The sequence below is a fragment of the Camelus bactrianus genome, chromosome 7, assembly GCF_048773025.1.
Source record: "Camelus bactrianus isolate YW-2024 breed Bactrian camel chromosome 7, ASM4877302v1, whole genome shotgun sequence".
In the NCBI taxonomy this organism is placed as follows: domain Eukaryota; kingdom Metazoa; phylum Chordata; class Mammalia; order Artiodactyla; family Camelidae; genus Camelus; species Camelus bactrianus.
In genome coordinates this window covers 69,069,274-69,087,757 of record NC_133545.1, presented here as the reverse complement: position 1 = coordinate 69,087,757, position 18,484 = coordinate 69,069,274, and positions in this window count along the sequence as shown.

Sequence of the window (18,484 nt, the reverse complement as noted above, 5' to 3'; positions counted from 1 at the left end):
TAAATTATGAGGAAGTTATGAAATCTCTTTTCTTTCTTCTCATGTATAAAAATTACACTGTCTCTAAAAATTAGTATTTCTTTTTCTCTTGTAAAAGATGATTGTGCATTTGTGTGTGTGTGTTTGGTCCAACAACTTGCTCTGGATGGTTTGAATAATAAACAGATGTGCCTACATCTCCCATCAAAAGGGAGATCTTTAAATAAACCTGTTTTGAAAGGGCTAAGCCCTTACTGGACTTTATGGTGAGACTAAGAGCAGCCATATGCCCTAGACTTTGACATGCCAAGTTTCTAGTGTTATTATTGCATGTTTTGTGACATCCCAGCTCTGGTGCTGCTTTTAAAGGAATGTCTCAGAATTGAGGAAATGTACAACTGATGAAATGTATCATTTACCATCCCTCTGGATAGGAGGGTTTTAACAAATGGGTGAAGTGCAGAATGCTAGAAGTTAGGAAAATGTTTGAAATTTACTTCTTAAAAAAACAGAATAGCTAGAAAATCTAGAAGTTGTAATTCATGTTTTGTAATCACGTATCAAGTTTTGTGGCCCATAAAGTAAAGATATGGGATGTATCTGATCCATTTAAAAATACACTTCTAAAAGTAGGGAATAAAATTTTATGAATAAAATTATTTTGTACCTAACAAGGTAAAGTCAATTTTGATTTCCGTATCTCTTGTTACAATAAACATCAAAGGAATTCCCAGAAATAAGTGTGCCAAACTCAGTAGTTTTTGGAGTTCATCAATATAATGTAACTGATGAATCTGATACATTATATAAATAATATTTTATTTTACTTGTGTGAACTCTGCCCCAATATCTAGCATCCTCAATCACCCTGAAGTGTGAAATATTTCATTCCACCATCATAGTTGTCAAATCTTCTGCTGAGCATGACAGCATCAATTAACTCTCTTTATGCTCCATTATTTTCTGCCTTTTCCATTTCTCACTTGGAAGAAACAAGTGTGCAGGTGTAGAAACAGACTTACAAAATTTCTAATAACCATTGGCGCATAATTAAATGGTCCAAATGTTAATGCCTGATGACACTGCTACTGAGTAAATTCAAATATTGCTTCCATTAAAAACAAATGTGAACACTGCAGCATTTTGAGATAGAGTGACTAAAGTAAAAATACTTAAAATATCTAAATTACGGCCTTATTAAAATAATACTTGGGTCATTTTTTTTGCTAGCAACGACACTGGGCATGAAATCATTTGAGATTTAGGGTGAAAATATATCAATTTTAATTGAAAAATTTGTATTATTTCATTCAATTTCTCATTTACCTTTTCTATATAAACTACATACACAGCATGATTCAAAATTTTTCATCATATAGAAGCAGTGTGTGTGTGTGTGTGTGCATCAAGATTATGCGCACAAATGCAACCAGTGTTTATTGCAGGCTAACATGATATTTAAGGGCTACCACTTTGTACATTCTAAATTTCACATGTTCTCCATATTGTGCTATTTATTAAAGTGCATTTTTAAAATGGAGAGTTTTTATAATCCACAACAAAAGGTGAAATTTGCTCTTGCGAACTGTGGGGTTTATTTTATACCATCCAAATGTAAGAAAAGTACTCATTATTCCTGATGAATAATTCAAATGCAGATGCCAAAATCTGGATTGTGAAATAGTTTGATTTTTAAGGACAATGAGTTTTTTTTTTATTTGCTTCACATGTTGTTGCGTGTATCTGTGGCTTTCCGAAGTGCACCTTTTGGTATCCTATGTAAGAGATCATTTGCCTACCACAAGACCATGAAGATGTTCTCTTATGTTGTCTTCAAGAATATGTATTTACTTTTTTTAACATTCACACTCTAAATACGGCATGCAGTAAAGGTCAAGTTTCTTTTTACTTTTTAAAATGGATATGCAACTGCTCTAGCACCATATAGAAAAGACCATCCTTTCCCTCCTAAAGTGCTGCACTGCTATTGTCATCGATCCAGGACCTGTCCTTGCCCTGATAACCCACTGTCTTCACTGCAGCTTTAATGTAAGTATGAAATCTGGTTGTGTAAGTCCTCCACTTTTTTTTTTTTTCCTTTTTAAACTTTGTACTGCCTAGTATAAATTCTTTGTATTTTCACGTGGTTTTTAGAGGTTTCTCCATTACTGCAAAAAGAAAGCATTCTGATATTTGGATCGTTATTGCATTGAAGTTACAATTAATTCGTGATCAATTTGGGAGAACGATGTAGAGTTTTCCAATCCATGAGCAGGAAAGTCTCAGTATTTAATTAGGTCTTTTAAAAATCCTCTCGGCAAAAATCTAACACACTTCTCCCAGGAAAAGATCTAATACATTGGATTTTAATGATATTGTAAATGGTATTTATCATTTTTTCCAGTTGTTTGTTGCTACTATATAGAAACATATTGACCATGTATTGAATGCTTTCTAGATTCACTTATTATTAATAATATTTTATAGATTCTTTTGAATTTTCTAGACATACTTATGTCACCTGTGATAAAAATAATTTTACTTCTCTCCAGCGTTTAGAGGCATAACTACCTTCTCCTGTACTGCACTGACAAGGTCTTTGAGTACAGAATTGAAAAGAAGTGGTCAGAGTGGATATCTTTATCTTTTTTCCAGTCTGAAAGAGAAAGTATTATATATTTCACCTTTTACGATAATAGCTGTTGATTTTGGGGTAGATATCCTTTATGAGATTAAGAAAGATCACTTTGATTTCTAGTTTTTTGAAAATGTTTATCATAGTTGTTGTCAAATTTTATTAAGTTCTTTTTCTGCCTCTGGAGATGGTCATATTCTTTTCCCTTATTATTAATATAATAAATAATATTGATTGCCAGGGAAATGATAATTTCAAATTCATAAAATAACTCAGAAAATGATCATTTCAAATTCATGAGATACTCCCATTTAAAACATGGTGCTGTATATATACGTATAGACACAGATATGACTGAATATTTTGTGATTTTTTTATCTAGATACGTGAGAAATGTTAAAATTCCCGTTGTTGCAATGATTGTACCATGTATTGGTATGCTGGTTTCAAAAAATTCAAGGGGGAGTATTTCTTCCATTTCTATTTTCTAGAAGAGTCTGTATAAAAATTATTTCATTTATTCCTTTAATATTTAGAGAAGTTTAGTAGTGAAGACATCTGGGCCTGAAGTTTTTTGGGGGGGAAGGTTTCAAGTTATGATTTCAATTTCTTTTCAATTATTTTTTAGATTGAAATTTTTATATTTTATCCTCATGCCTCATTGAGGTTAGGAATGATAGCATAGAGTGGGTGTTGACAAGTGAAACTCAGGTGAACAGAAGAACTCAGGCCATGTGGGAGGGGTATCCAATCATAGAGAAGTTGAATTACTGACATTAGAAAATTTGGAAGACTGATATGGGGGTTCTTAGGTTCCACCTATACTGAACTTGAATGTATTTATGATTTTAAAAACAGTACATTTTATTAAGAAACAGAAAATTTTGTGAAATGTCAATGGGTCTTAGAAGTTTGAGGAAATTATTAATATATTTTACCATATTATTTTTATGTTTAAATTCACCTATGCTAAAAATTATCAGTTGTCAATATGCTTTCCTCCCTCCCCTCTACCCACGTACGTAAACAACCTGCATATTTCAGAAAGTTTAACGAATTTCTTAACATTTGGTTTTAATTATGTCCCCTGATTGGATTTTGCATGTCAGAAAGTCAAGGATTTCCCTTTTGAAATAAACAATTTGTTTGATATTAAGTACATCTACCATAAGTTTGCCAGACTTTTCTTTGAAAGCACTCATGCCTTTCTAATTTAAGCTGGCCTGAGAGAGAAAAAAAAAAAAGCATATTTATTCTTTATTTATTGAGTCTGCAATTTTTACCAGGCTCATCCATGAAATAGTTCCATATGCCACTGCATAAAATGATACATTTATATCAAATTACTTAGTTTCCTTGTGATATGAAATGAACTATTACTTTCCTAAAGCAAGGTAAGAAAGTAAAGAATAAAAAATAGAGTAATTATTTATATTGGTATCATTTCCCAAGATTTATAATTAACCCTTAAGAAAGTTATTTTTTCTACTTTGTGTATTGCTTAGCATAGAAAATTAACTTAAAACGCTTTCTCTTGAGTTATCCATTTACTCCACAATTTTTTAAGCACCTACTATGTATTATATGCTGAGGTTAGTGATGCTATGAAGATTGGTAAATATCTGATTAATTACTCTCTTCTGCTAAAATAATGCTAGGTGTTTATTTTTACACAACATGATATAGCATACAATTCATCAGTTTTAAGTAAAGAATCCTCAACTATGGACTTCACAGGGTAATTTGTAAGAAGCCATAGGAGAATAATGTGCTAAATGTAATTTTTGTCTGACAGAATTTTTAAGATATGAAATCTAAGTATTTCATTAAGCACCTGATTAAATCATTAGGCAGATTTGTTTTAATTTAATGTTCACTGGGTAGATTATTTCACAAAGAACTTTTAATAAAAAGATTCATCATCTCAGTTGAGCAAATAACATTTTGCTTTTTGCTTAAAATTCTTAAACTAATTTTAATTATAACTTTATCCTTAGAAAATATAATAAGTTATTATCAAGTTTTAAAACAACATTTAAAAGTTTAATGTTTTTGAACTTCAGAATCAGTATTCTACCCACTAAATTGTAAGCTACTTTTATGCTGGGGGTATATCTTATTTGCTTTTGAAACCCTGGCACCAAGCAGAGGTTAGACATTCAATAAATATTAATTGGAGGATAAAAAAATGAAATTTCTTTTTTTTGGCAGAAATTAATGACAAAAAGATCATTATTTTGTAACGTCACCAATTTAAAACCTATTGTGATGGTGGGGAAAAAAGCTTGTAATGGGACATATTTTAAATAAACCAAATAACTTGGATGCACTTGTATTTAATTTCAGCATAACCTTTCCCTACTGTGAAGACTGAAAATCTCTCCCTTACCTCATCTTCTACGTTCCAGTTGTTCTTTTGATCAGAAGCTGAGATTCTTTCCAGGTTTTAGCTACTGAACAAGGAAACCTGATTTAGGGAATGTCTAATCAGACAGTTAGCTCCAGGGAGCCACATCTCCCCCAAACCAAGTTTGTCCACTCCTAACAACACGATTTATATAAAGCAAAACCGCAAAACGTCTCCATTTCTCACTCCTCCTTACTTAAATCTAAACCAGGTTAAACCATCTTCTAATAAGAAAATGGAGATTAATATGCTACTTTTGTTCTAGTCAAAGCAATTTTAATTTCAAGGATCCATGAGTCACTTAAACAAAGACCAAGTAGGGGGTTGTTGTGTAAGAAACTCAGCTCAAGAGACTTCAAGGAATGGACATAGGTAGACTGGTCTTACACTACCTGGAAAGCTGTCAGAAATTGAACTTAATCTCTGTCTCAGAGTTCACAGGTTTTCCATTTCTGCCTCTCCTTGCTTATTTCCAATACTTCCCTGTTTCCACAAGTAGCATGGCTTTCTCTGCTTGTTTGTTACCTTTAAATGACTCCAAGCTAGCAGCCTTTATCCCCAAGTATATCTTTTGGTTGGCATCCATTATTGGTTGATTACATTTTGTGTTCTTGAAGTTCTTAAGAAAAATAATCTGATCGGTTCAGTTCAGTCTATGGATCCTTTCTCTACCTGTGGATTGTTTATTTATCCTAATGTAACGCGCAATGCTCTGGGCTGTGGATTCATGAGATACCAGGACAGCCAAATCCAGACACTCCAGATGGGATAAGTGCTCTGGAATGGGCTGTGAATGAGGCAGGCAAATACACTAACAAGACTGGTACAATTCTGTGTCCGTTTAAAGAAAGCAGTTGCCAATATTCACTGCATAATGGAATGTGAGTCTGTTTCCTTTCTTCTGTTTTTCTTTTATAGCTCTCTGTTTGGAAGTTTTTCAAGGTACGCTAATTTAGTAAAATACTTAAATGGTTTTGAAATTACTGTTTTTGTTTCTCTTACCTGCCTGGATTGCTGCTTTTTCCTTCCTCATTTTTTCCCTCCATTTTCAAATGCCCATAACCTATATAATGGTGCTATAAAAAATAATTACAAAAATATATTTTAAAGTCTAATATTTCTAAAGCCTTTATTTATGACTTATCTGTGCTCTCATCCCCCAAATGGTGATAATGATGACACAGATGGAGGCAGTACAGCCTGGTAGCCAGCAGGCAGGCTCTGGAGTTAGACCGTGCAGTTTCTCATTCTAGATCTACCTCATTCAAGCATTGTGATCTTGGACCATATACTTAATTCATGTAACAGATTATTACCTATAGTTTACGACATATATTAGGCATGCAGTCGGTGCTTAGTAAATATTAACTATCACTATTACTACTACTATTAGTACCAGTACTAATTACTACCCTAACTATTATCACAACTACTACTACTATTGGCAGTATATTAGCTTTGAAGTTTATTAGTTCCTTAGAGTTTGCAAATTAATTAAACATACTCAATCACACTTTTGTGGCTTTTCTACAAAGAATAATATATAAAATTTTTACTGAGCTTTGTCAATAACTTTCTGCCAACTTTACCTTTATTGAAGATTTGTCCATTGAGAAAATTCTATCTGCTACACTGAGACTCACTCAAAAACATTTGCTTTGTTTATCACATGAAACTTGTCAATTTGGGGGGCTACATCACTGCAATTACCATCTAAATTTTCCCTTCTAATGCTTCATTCTAATCTTGATTGGCAGTTTAGAATACATCTAGTTTTTTAAAGGTAGGGGATTAAATCATCTAGCTTTTCCTTTTTTACAACTTTCATTTTTAGTTAAATTATATTATTCTCAATTATCTTACATAAGAAGAATAAAAAGTCATTAAATATATAACATTCAGTTTGAGTGAAAATTATATGCTTTTATTGGTTACATGTTTTACTGTAGTCTAGGAAAGGAACCTTTATGATGGGTAAACTTCCAATATGAATTTTGCTACCCTAGGTCCATGTCCATGTATATTATAGGTTGTACATTTCTGATCATACCCATTGTATTCATAGGGAAAAGAAAGGATAAATGAAGGGAGGATACTGGGCAATGCTTAGAAAGAAAGCACGCATTAATTTCTTTATAAACCTGAATGGTCTATTTCATAAGAACAGTATGCATGAGTAAAATATGAATCAAGCACGCACATAAACTGTAACTGCAGAACAATCTTTCTATTGAGATGATTCATTTTGTGGCAACCCTTGATTTGCCTCAAATCTTGGTTTTATATCAATGTTTATATCACAAGTGCAAATCAAAGGAAAGACCTTTTTTAGATTAGTGTTATATTTGAGGATACATGACAGCTCAACTGCTGCAAAAGAGCATTTTCTGGTGCCTCCATCTTACTTCCAGGAATGGCATTCTTTTTTATTTTTTTAATTGAAGTACAGTCAGTTACAATGTGTCAGTCTCTGGTGTACAGCATAATGTCCCAGTCATGCATATACATACATATACAAGAATGGCATTCTTGATGCCTGTGCACTAAACTCTTTCCAGGAAGGGCTTTTCGAGCATAGCAGCTGGTTTAGAGCCGTCACGACATTTAAATTCTTTAGCTAGTCTTCCCCGGGAGGAGGATTATGAAACAGACGTATGGGAAACCTTATATTTATACGTGACATTAGTAATTCATGTGGAGATGATAGAGGTTAGACTTCTCTTTCACCTTTGTAAAAGCCTGATGTTATATAACTGAAACAAGTATACATTGCTCCAAACAGGTAAAATAAAATATCCCAGTTGTAAATATTTGAATGTTTCAAAATAATTGGAAACAAATAGATGTTTTATTTTTCTCCAGTTAAACTATCACTGCTTTTATCTCTGTTTTTTTGCTTCTCAGGTCAGTGAGACCTGTATTATGACAAATAGTACTGATTTACAACATGTTCTTCTGAAGGCACTGAATTAAGTATCTTTGATTAAAAAAAATTACCCCAAACCCAACTGTTTTTCTCATAGTGGAAATAATGTTTCTATTTTCACAGTAGAAATAATGTTTTTTATTGCAAGTGACTGATTTTAGAAACTAATAATGAATTGTCTTGGTATCTCTGGTTCATTATACATTTGATATTTCTGGCACAAGTGTGCTCTTTATAATAATTTAAAGGAGAATGGTAGTTATGTAAATCGACTATACTCTGTAAAAGTAGAGTTCAATAGAATGTAATGCAGCTGCATTTACCTGGCACTCAACTTATTTACAAAAAAAGGAAGCCATCGCATTTGCATCTGCACTGCCACACCTGACGGAAAGCACGTTTCAATTACGTCTTTTTGGTGGAAACTGCCGGAGCCCATGCTACTGGATAGGAGTTGTCTTTTCATTTGAGACCCAGAGGACAAGAAACATAGCTAAGAGAAGGACTATAAAGGGTATTTCAGAAAATGGGAGTCAAGTTATTAACTGACTGATTTATTCATCCAATGTGCAAAACACCATGCTAAGTCCTACTGGATATAGAGGGAGTGAAAAAAGCAAGTACAACAGTACGCCTTCCTTTAAGTCATCTGAATTCTAGAAGACAGCATACTCATTCATGTGACTGCTATAAGGGACTGTATAGGGCTGAGTTACGAGAAACATTGAGTAATGTGCTGAGCTGAAAACTGGCAGCCTCGGAATCCCACGTTGTTGCTACAGTACAAGCTTCTCTGAGAGCTCATCTCGGAGCAAGGCTAGAGAGACTGCCAGATGGTGGCGTGACTTTTCAACTCCATCCCTGGGTCAAAGCTGATGACCAGATGTAACAGACCTGAAAGAAGGTGTTTAAGCCAGATGGAAAGGGACTTTCAAACACACACACACACACACACACACACACACACACACACACACACTTTTATTCTATGTGCTTTAGGAAGGCTAGAATTCTGGTGTGTCTTTAGTAAGTTATGACCATTGTGTCTATTTTCCAGATAGAGTCTTTAAAAGTTAAAGGTATTAATATTAAGAGAGCTACTAGTTGTAGACTTATGTTAAAAATTATAGAACTCCATTTGCTTTTAAAACATTGTAATACACTAGGTTGATTATTAATCAAGTCATAGTGACAGTAAGTCTTAATATGTCAGTATCAGTGACCTTGAATCAAACCCCTTATTACATTATAAACACATTCAGAAGATTTTTCTTCCAAATCCCCATCCCCTTTTGAGACCCTTACTCCTTGACTTGCTTTCAGTATCCAGTGTGGACCTCCCTTTCTAGGTCTTACTTCAGGTCTATAAATATCCTTCTCTCCTTCCTCATACCAGTCGTCCAAATCAAAACATTCTGATAACCATTCCTCTGAAGCATGTGGTCTGAATATCTGAATAACTGTCTGGAAATAAAACAATGCGACCCTAAATCAATGAAAACACGTATACTTTTAATTCATTACTGGGCTCAGAAGAAAACTAAAGAAAATTTTAGGGACAAATAAAACAAAACAATCAAAACAACAGCAGTCAAAAATAATTTTAAAGAGGAAAAGAAAAAATAAAAAGAAAACAGAAACCAAAATGAATAAATGTTTAAATAAAAGTTTACATCCATAGATCTGCAATAAAGGAATTTCTATCAGATATACTGAAGGAAGAGGGAAAAGGACCTGATATGCAAAATGGAATAATGAGCAAAGAAACAAGTAAGTAAGTAAGTAAATAAATAAATAAATAAATGCGTGTAAATAATTGAAATATATATTGTCTACAGAAGAAAATAATAGTATAGTCTAATTATATATTTAGCAAAAAATACAAGTAACATTCTCTACAACAAAAACATAGAAATCAGGAAAGGAGAGATCAGAATTAAAGTTTCTAACTACCTTATATTTTTTGACAGGGGATTGATACATTGAATAATTTTAGAAAAATTGCTAAGTTAAATATATATGTGATGCAATTTCAAATTCAAAGGGAAATTTAAAGGAAGAAACAATCAGTATGCCAAAAAAGTAAAATAGAAGAAAACTGGAAACAGAAAAAGCGACACATTAAGAATGCCAAATAATGGTGGTAGAAATCAAGTGAAATGAAATAAAAATGGTAGAAATGAATCTAAATGTGTCAGTCAGCACAGTAGATGTAATCAGCCAAGCTTGACAGAAGACAGAGTTATAACATAGAATAATGAAGTAAAATCCAGCTATGTGTACACCACCTGTATAAGATTAGTATGGGAGATGCAGAAAATTCTTCAATGGCAAAGTAATTAAGTAATTAGTCAACTTCAGAGTATAGGACATTCCAAGGACATCTGTCCACGAGTCAATTTCGTGAAAATGGTAGTAAAGTTGGAGTGGCAGAGGTCAGTTTGAGAGTCAAATCTATTTACATACGCCTTGAGAGAACTACAAGCAAATCTGAGTAATTGTCCTTTGTTTCAATCATGAGTTAGATAAACTGGCTATAAAGAGACATATTTTAGGCAATAGAGAAAATTTGAACAGGAGAACAAGGGTGAAGTCAGGTTGAGTGGGACAAGCTAAGTTTTGAGGTCTGAGTTTCTGAAGGTTCAGGGACTGGTTCAGAAATGGAGATTATGCGTTTAGGGTGCAGGTACTGCAAAATCACAGTCTGCATCTTCAATAACAGACAAAGGGATCATAACCTAAGAAGTCAACTATTTCATATAATTGGTGTGCACATATGAAACATGTTGTATGTTTCTTTGGCTCTATGCTGATCTGTCATATCTTAAGGAGACTATAAGCAGGTTATATATATTTTTTCTAAACTATATTATCAACCTCTAGAGCTATACCTAATACATTTTATCAAACTCTAGTGATCAAAATTCTTTTAAATAACCAAGGATTAATTCTATCTGGGCTCTGAATCAACACAGTATGGTAAATCTCTTTAATATTAAAATGAAAAAGTATAATATAGTTTACTACTACATAAACATCAACTATCACAATATATTTCCTCCAGTATAGAATTATTTTAATGTCATAAAATACAAACAGAAAGCCTTGGTTTTATAAAACTCCACCATCAACACGTGGTGTTCTTAAGGGCTCCCTCCTTATCCACAGACTAAATCATCAACATTGATTACAACTTTCCTCCCCAACCCTTGCTCTGGGTGTATTTCTTGGCTGGATTCCAGGATCTAGCACACTCCACCTACATAACACTAAACCTTGAATTTGCTCCCTGCCTTTTCCTTTGGGTTTAACATTTAACATCTTGAGAACGCATTTATTTCTCTGCATGAAACTCCACCTTCATCTTACTCTTTGCCTTTGCGTCATGTAAAACCCAACCCCAATGACAGCCGTCATAAAGCTCTGGTCTAGGGTTCCCGGGCCAGATGAGGGCCCAGATGTTCACTTGTCCAGTGGAAGAGAATGTGTGTCTATCTTAAAAGAAAGAAATTCTAAGTCCCTTCTTTACTATGGTAAGGCAGATCATTATGATGCTCATATATCATGTCCAGGAAGTCAGGTATATGCAATCTGTGATTAAAGAAAGTTGATGTTCACCGTGCGAGGGAACATACAGGTGGATACTGGGTGTCTGCTCTATCTGTGACATGAACCAAGTCTCTTTATTTGGGGGGCCCTTTTATTAAAACTTATTTATAAAGTTCATTTATACTAGGCTTTTTCTAAGATTTTTTTCCTAAGATTTCTGCATATTAAATTACATCTCTCTTCTGTATGTTTCTTCGTGGTGCATCCTGTGCCTGAAAGCTTTCCCTGAGTGGTCTGAACTGTCAATCTGACAACCATGTTTGTGTTCCAATAGCACTTACATATGACTCTTTTTCAATGTCTCCTACTTTGTCATTGTTCTGTCTCTCGCTGAACTAAAAGCCTCTGATTTTTCCTTATCTCCATATTCCTCACAGAGTCAGCACGTAATGTGTGTTCATTAAATACGTATTGCAAGTATAAATGAATGAATGCCTGAAAAATTATAAGGACTAATTTTAGAGTTTGTATCATTTTGTAGTATAGTTTTCTTTTTAAAAAAAAAATGGTGCTGTCTTGACCCAGGTTTGAGTCCCTGACTAGAGGTCGATCCATTTCTTTTCTTGAGCAGATCATTAAGTTCATACCCAACCGACCACTTCCCTCATTGGGCTCTCACACTCCAAGTCACAATGCATCAGCGCTAATCATGCCAAGACCAGGTAAGAGACAACTAGAGACAGCTCCTAAGCCTAGGAGTCCACAAAATTATTCAGTGTAGCCGATCTTCAGGGAACCTGAGAAACCCTTCTAACCCCACCCTACTTGCTGTATCTAAGCTGCCTTTTACGGCTCCAGGTGCTGTAAATCTGTCCCTGGGTGCAAGTCCCTGTTAGCCTTGCCTGGCAGCCTTCTCTAGTTTGGAGGTGCAAGTAACAAAAATTCTGCTTTCATCTATCCAAGTGTTAGTGAGTTTTCATATCCTACCATCAGAAGAATCTTTAAATCTTGTAAAGTCCATGACAAGCCTTACTTAAAAGCATTCAATTAACATTTGTATGCAGGACTCAAGAAATAAGAGTTACTTAGAATTTGGGAACTAAAAAATTCATCATCAAAAATTTTGAAATAACTGTTCTGGAGAGAACAAAGAGAATGCTACCAGCTATTATTTTTAGCTAGATTTTAAACCCCCGAAAAGAAGCAGTTATGCCTCATTCCTCACTTATATGCCTCACATATACTTTGCTGCATAATAGAAACTTAAAGACAATTACCAACAGATTGAGTTCAGGACATATTATAATCATTTTTTAGATTGGCCTTTCCAAGGAAATAATTCTTAGTGTTTTATTTTTTCTGTGTGAACAATATAGTACAATCTAATTATATTAATTTAAGGTGGTCTTAATAGGCTAAATAACATAGATGAAATAGATCAAATAACATAGAATATAACTGCAATCAAATTCAGACCTAAATATTATGTTATTTTAAACTCAGCTGGCTGCAACTAGTGTTCTTTTTTTTTTTTTTTCAATTTCCCACATCTGCTGAATTTACTCTATAGGTTGTATTGTCATTTTATTTTGGCAGAAACATAAGAGAGAACATATTTTCCTCTCACACACCCTTTGATTGGAAGGTTCCACTACTCCATTTGGACATTTTCCATAATACTTCTTATAGCATCCATATGCTAGCTTTTTATGCCTATTAATGCTTTCTTTACTCTGGGCACCCTTCCAAACACACTACTTTGAAATATGGAACTCCTTATTTAGTTATATAGCCAATATCTAAAAACCTCAACTAGGAAAAGATTTCCACCAGAATTTCTGAAGGTGCTGTTAAGATCAATCAAGGCAGCCACTCAACGAGTAGGGAAAAGAGTCTTATAACAGCTCAGGAAACCACCTCATAAAGCCTCTACCAAGGAGAACACAGCAGAAGACAGAGACTACAAACCACCAGAATGGAAAACTCTAGCCAAACTCAGCAGCAACAGATGGAGAAGAAATGCTCTTATTGACTAACTTCCTTGTGAGGCTCTATTTATGTTTCTGCTTATTGGGTGCAGATTATATTTTCCTGCCAAAAGTAAATGCTATTAATTTAATACACGTGACAGCTCTACACCACACTGTAGACCTCTGAAATGTCGAGATGGAATAGAAACATAGATTTCTTTCTCTAAGATACAGAAGATAACCCAAAGACTATTCAGGCACTTTTTCTCAGGAAAGTCTCATGGCTATGAGGAACTTGTATGTAAGCTTTTGAAAAGAAGTATAGACATGGAACAAAAATACACTTTGGATGGGGGATAAGTGATGCCATTTCTTTTCCAGATGTCTGCCTAGTTTCTCTGCCAGGAATTTCCAAGATTTGTATAAAATTTTCCCTAAAGTGCTTACCAACGTTTTGTGAAAGAAAAGGCAAGGCGTGTAATGACTTCATCATCTCAGAGTGAATCGTAATGAACAAGATACTGCATCATTACTGAGAAAATCTGAGTCCAGAGACAGCAGAGATCAGGGCTGTCTGGCCACAGGCAAAGCCCTGCTGGCTAACAGGAGCAGAGGCTTTTGATCCAATTGTAAATTTGCTCCTTTGTGATGATGACATTACAGCTCCAACATTCAAGAGGTAAACATTTTAAAGTAACTGGTTATGTCACTTGAACATCAAATCCCAGAGATACTGGCTGGAAGCCACGGAGTTACTCCCAGATGCATAAGAAAGTGGTTGCAGCACATAATTAGGTTAATGCTCGACTAGACCCGCTGTGATGGGTTGGCAACTCCAGTGAGTGCTGGGCTTTAAGGGGATTGGTGCCTGAGAGGAAAATCTACCTTACGGGACTTAGCAGGAGACAAGCCCCAGAAAGCAACTGAAGGGCTGGGATTTCACAAACCTTTCAAATAATGGAATCACAGAACAGAAGGGTTGTCTGTTCGGGTCCCTGACACTTACATGAGTTTTAAGTCGGAAAGATAAAATCCGGTCTACTTTTTCACTTAGATCTCCAAAAGGGAGGCTCCACCATCTTCTTCAGTGCAGGTGTTAAGGTATAATATATCAAAAAGTTCTTCCAAACGACTCCTCAGAATCTCTTTGTTGTAGTTAGGCCCCAGAAAATTTCTTTCTTATGATATCCTTTCATAGGCACATGTGTGATTCCTACATATCAACTCAAAATATCTGTACTTTTTTCCACTGGAGTCACTTTCTACATCTGAAACTGTTAATTATTTTTCAGTGATTCAAACTGGATCATAATTCCATAAATTCCCAATTCTGATAACGTGGAAAGTATTACCCTCTGGTTCTTGGATTTCCTGTTAAAAGTTCTGGTCATTTGCAATAAATGACATATTCTGGTTTGTTTGACATTTTTGTTAACTGAAAGATGCTATGAGAGGCATGAACTACACCTATCACTCTATGTTAAATGATTAACGTACTTAAAGTCAAATTTGGCTGTAAGTGAGAATAAAAAAAATCAACTTAAAGAATGAGTTTCTGCTATGCAAGAAGAAATGCTGTTTTATGTAAAGGAATTCAATACTGCTATTTAATTTTATTATTAAACCTACAGAAACATACTTTCTAAAGCTTCCATTTATACTTCAGGAACATGAATTTTTCAAAAAATTTAACTTCTATAATATACCTGAGTCATATGCTAATACTAAAATATTAAACAGGCAATCATTTTCAGAAAGCACGTTTAATAATATTGGTATTTTGGGGGGGGCACTGTAAAATGTGACTCTGGGAAATGTTCTTCAGTGGCACGTTTTCCAGAAGGAATTTTAAACCAAGGAGTCATCCTTGAGAAAGCCTCAAGAACACACTGATTTGAAATGCTGAAAATGGTTCTGCAGACTATAGCAACCATTTGACCAGTTTTTGTTTAAAATGTTAGCCTTCACAGACAGAAAAGTATGAGGAATTTTCATCTTAAATCTTTCTTGTAATTATATTATTCTGAACTCTAGATGAAAAAAGAACAAAATATCCTAGGGGTGCCTACTTTTCTCTGGTACTTTCTCTGTTTCTTCAAATATTATATTCTTTATCATGTCAAGATCTAAATTGATTTATCAGAGATCTTATGAATGTGACTTCGGATTTTTTTCTTCCTACTGAATTTTTATGTCTATGCTGGCATTGTCATTTTAATTTATCATCGTGGGAAGAATAAGCAAATAGATTTACATTTTTTTCTTGAAATGATCACGGCCTAAATTAAATGAAGTAACTAAAAATTAAATATGATTATTAAAAAATTAAATACTATTTGTTTAATGTTATAAATTTTAAACTACAAACAATTCTCTGATTAAAACAACTATGTGACTAAATTTTACAATTTTTATATTATTTATATTGTCTTATAAACTATTACCTTAAAAGGATATAATATTCTTCCTAAAATGACCTTGTTAATGCACTCAGTCTTTAAATATTTCTATGATTTCTTATCTATTTGAAACTTTTTATTACTTTTGTTTATACATGTGAATATTTTTCACAATTATCATTAATTATTGTAGCCTTTCACTTAAACAAAGATAATTAATGCTCATGTATATGTGTGCGTGTTCAGAAAAAGAACTGATTTATCTTGAAATAAGGTATTCTTAGACAAATTCTAGCCATATCTTAATGGACCAACCAGGGGCTACATATTTGATCTGTACCAGATTTCACTTGTTTTCTAGAGGGTCTAAGCACACCAACTATAGTGACCCTGTCTGCCTGGCGTGGTTTCCTTTTTCCCTCCCTCCCTCCCTTCCTCCCTCTCTTCCTTCCCTCCTTCTTTCCTTCTAGCACTTCTCAGAATTGAACCAGTTTACAGACTCAGAGACTTCTGAATGAAGGGGAGGTCAGGTCCCTTTAAGGAAGGATATGGCTACACTGCAAACATTTATTCTGTTCATCTTTCACCCAGCCTTCCACAAAGGGAACTGCAGAATTTTCAACCTTGACTGGCAGTGGCGAAAAAGAAATAAACAAACTTGGGAGGATTTCTGAACACTGGCCCAAATTAACACTAATTCCAAGAGACCTAAAAAGTCTTTATGGCCCACCGATAGAAGTAGGGGCTTATGGAGGTCAGGTGATCAATGGAGTTTTAGCTCAGTTCTGTCTCAAAGTGGTTCCAGCGGGTCTGCAAACCTACTGTCTAGGCATTTCTCCAGTTCTGGTATAGACTTACTAAGAAACTAGCAGAATCCCCGCGTCAGTTCCCTGATCTGTGGAGTAAGAGTAGGGAAGGCCAGGTGGAAGCCACTGGAACTGCCCTAGCCAGGAAACTCGTAAGCCAAAAGCAACGCCACATTCAAGGAGGCGCTACAGAGATGAGTGCTATCATCGGGGACTTGAGGGATGCAGTGCTGGTGATTCCTACCACATCATCCCCGTTCAACTTACCTTTTGGCTTTTGCAGAAAACAGATCTTGGGGAATGACAGTGGATTATCATAAGCTTAATCAGGTGTTAACTCCAACTGCAGTGCTATACCAGATTTGATTTCATTGCTTGGGCAAATTAATGCATCCGCTGGTACCTAGCATGCAGCTGTTGACTGAGCAAATGCTTTTTTCTCCACGTCTACTAGTATAGACCACCAGAGTGGTTTGCTTTCAGCTGGCAAAGCCAGCAAAACACCCTCACTGTCCTACCTCAGGGGAATAACAGCTCTCCAGCCCTATGTTGTAAGCGTGTTCACAGGGACCTTGACTGCCTTTATCTTCTACAAGAAATCACATTAATTACATTGATGGTATTGAGTTAATTATACCCCGAACAGCAAGAAATAGCAACTACTATAGACTTACTGGCAAGGCACTTGTGTGTCAGAAGGTGAGGAATAAATCAAACAAAAATCAGCGGAACTTCCAGGGGTTCAGTGGTATAAGGCATGCCAGCATGTCCCTTCTAAGCTAAAGGATAAATTGCTGTACCTGGCTCCTGCTACAACCAAAAAAAGAGGCGTAATGCCTCGTGGGCCTCTTCACATTTGGAAGCAACATATTTCTCATTTACATGTGCTACTCTAACCCATTTACTGTGGAACACAAAAGCTGCTAGTTTTGAGTCGAGCCAGTTACAGAGAAGGCTCGGTAATAGGTCCGGGCTGTTGTGCAAGCTGTTCTGCCACTGGGGCCAGAACCAGCGGTGCTTACAGTGTCCCTGGCAGACTGGGATGCTGTTTGGAACCGTGAACAGGGCCCTGCAGGTAAATCACAGCCTAGACCCTGATGGTTTTGCAACAACGCCCTGCCGTTCTCGTGCATAACTATTCTCCTTTCAGAAACAGCTTTTGGCTCGCTATTTGGCATTAGAAGAGCTCGAGTTACCCTGTGACCTTGAGATGCTGATCCTGAATAGGGCGTGTCTGACCGACCGAACTATAAAGGTGGGTGTGCAGCAGCCACGCTCCACCATCACATGGAAGAGTTATAGGTAAGACTGGGCTTGAGCAGGCCACGAAGACACAACTCAGGTATGTACTAAGGGGCCCAGAGGCCCATGATTCACACTCTTACTCTACTGCTTTTTCTCTCCCAGCTGCATCTGTGGCATCTTAAGGAGTCCCCTACGATCAATGGACTGAGGAAGAGAAACTTCCATCCTGGTTTACATACTGTTTTGAGAGATATGTAGACACCAGCCCAAAGCGGACGTCTGCAGCACTGCAGTCCTTTCTGGGACATCCCTGAAGGATGACGGTAAAGGGAGATCCACCAGTGAGTAAAACTTGAAGCAGTACACTTGCTTGCCTCTTTTGTTTGGAAGGAGAAACGGCCAGATGTGTGTTTACCAATTCACGGGTGTGGCCAGTGATGTGGCTGAACGGTCAGGGACTTGGAGGTATACAATTTGAAAACTGGTGGTTAGGAAGTCTGAGGGAAAGGTTTGTGGCCAGAGCTTTCCAAATGGATAGAAAATATGAAGATTTTTGAGTCCCATGTGA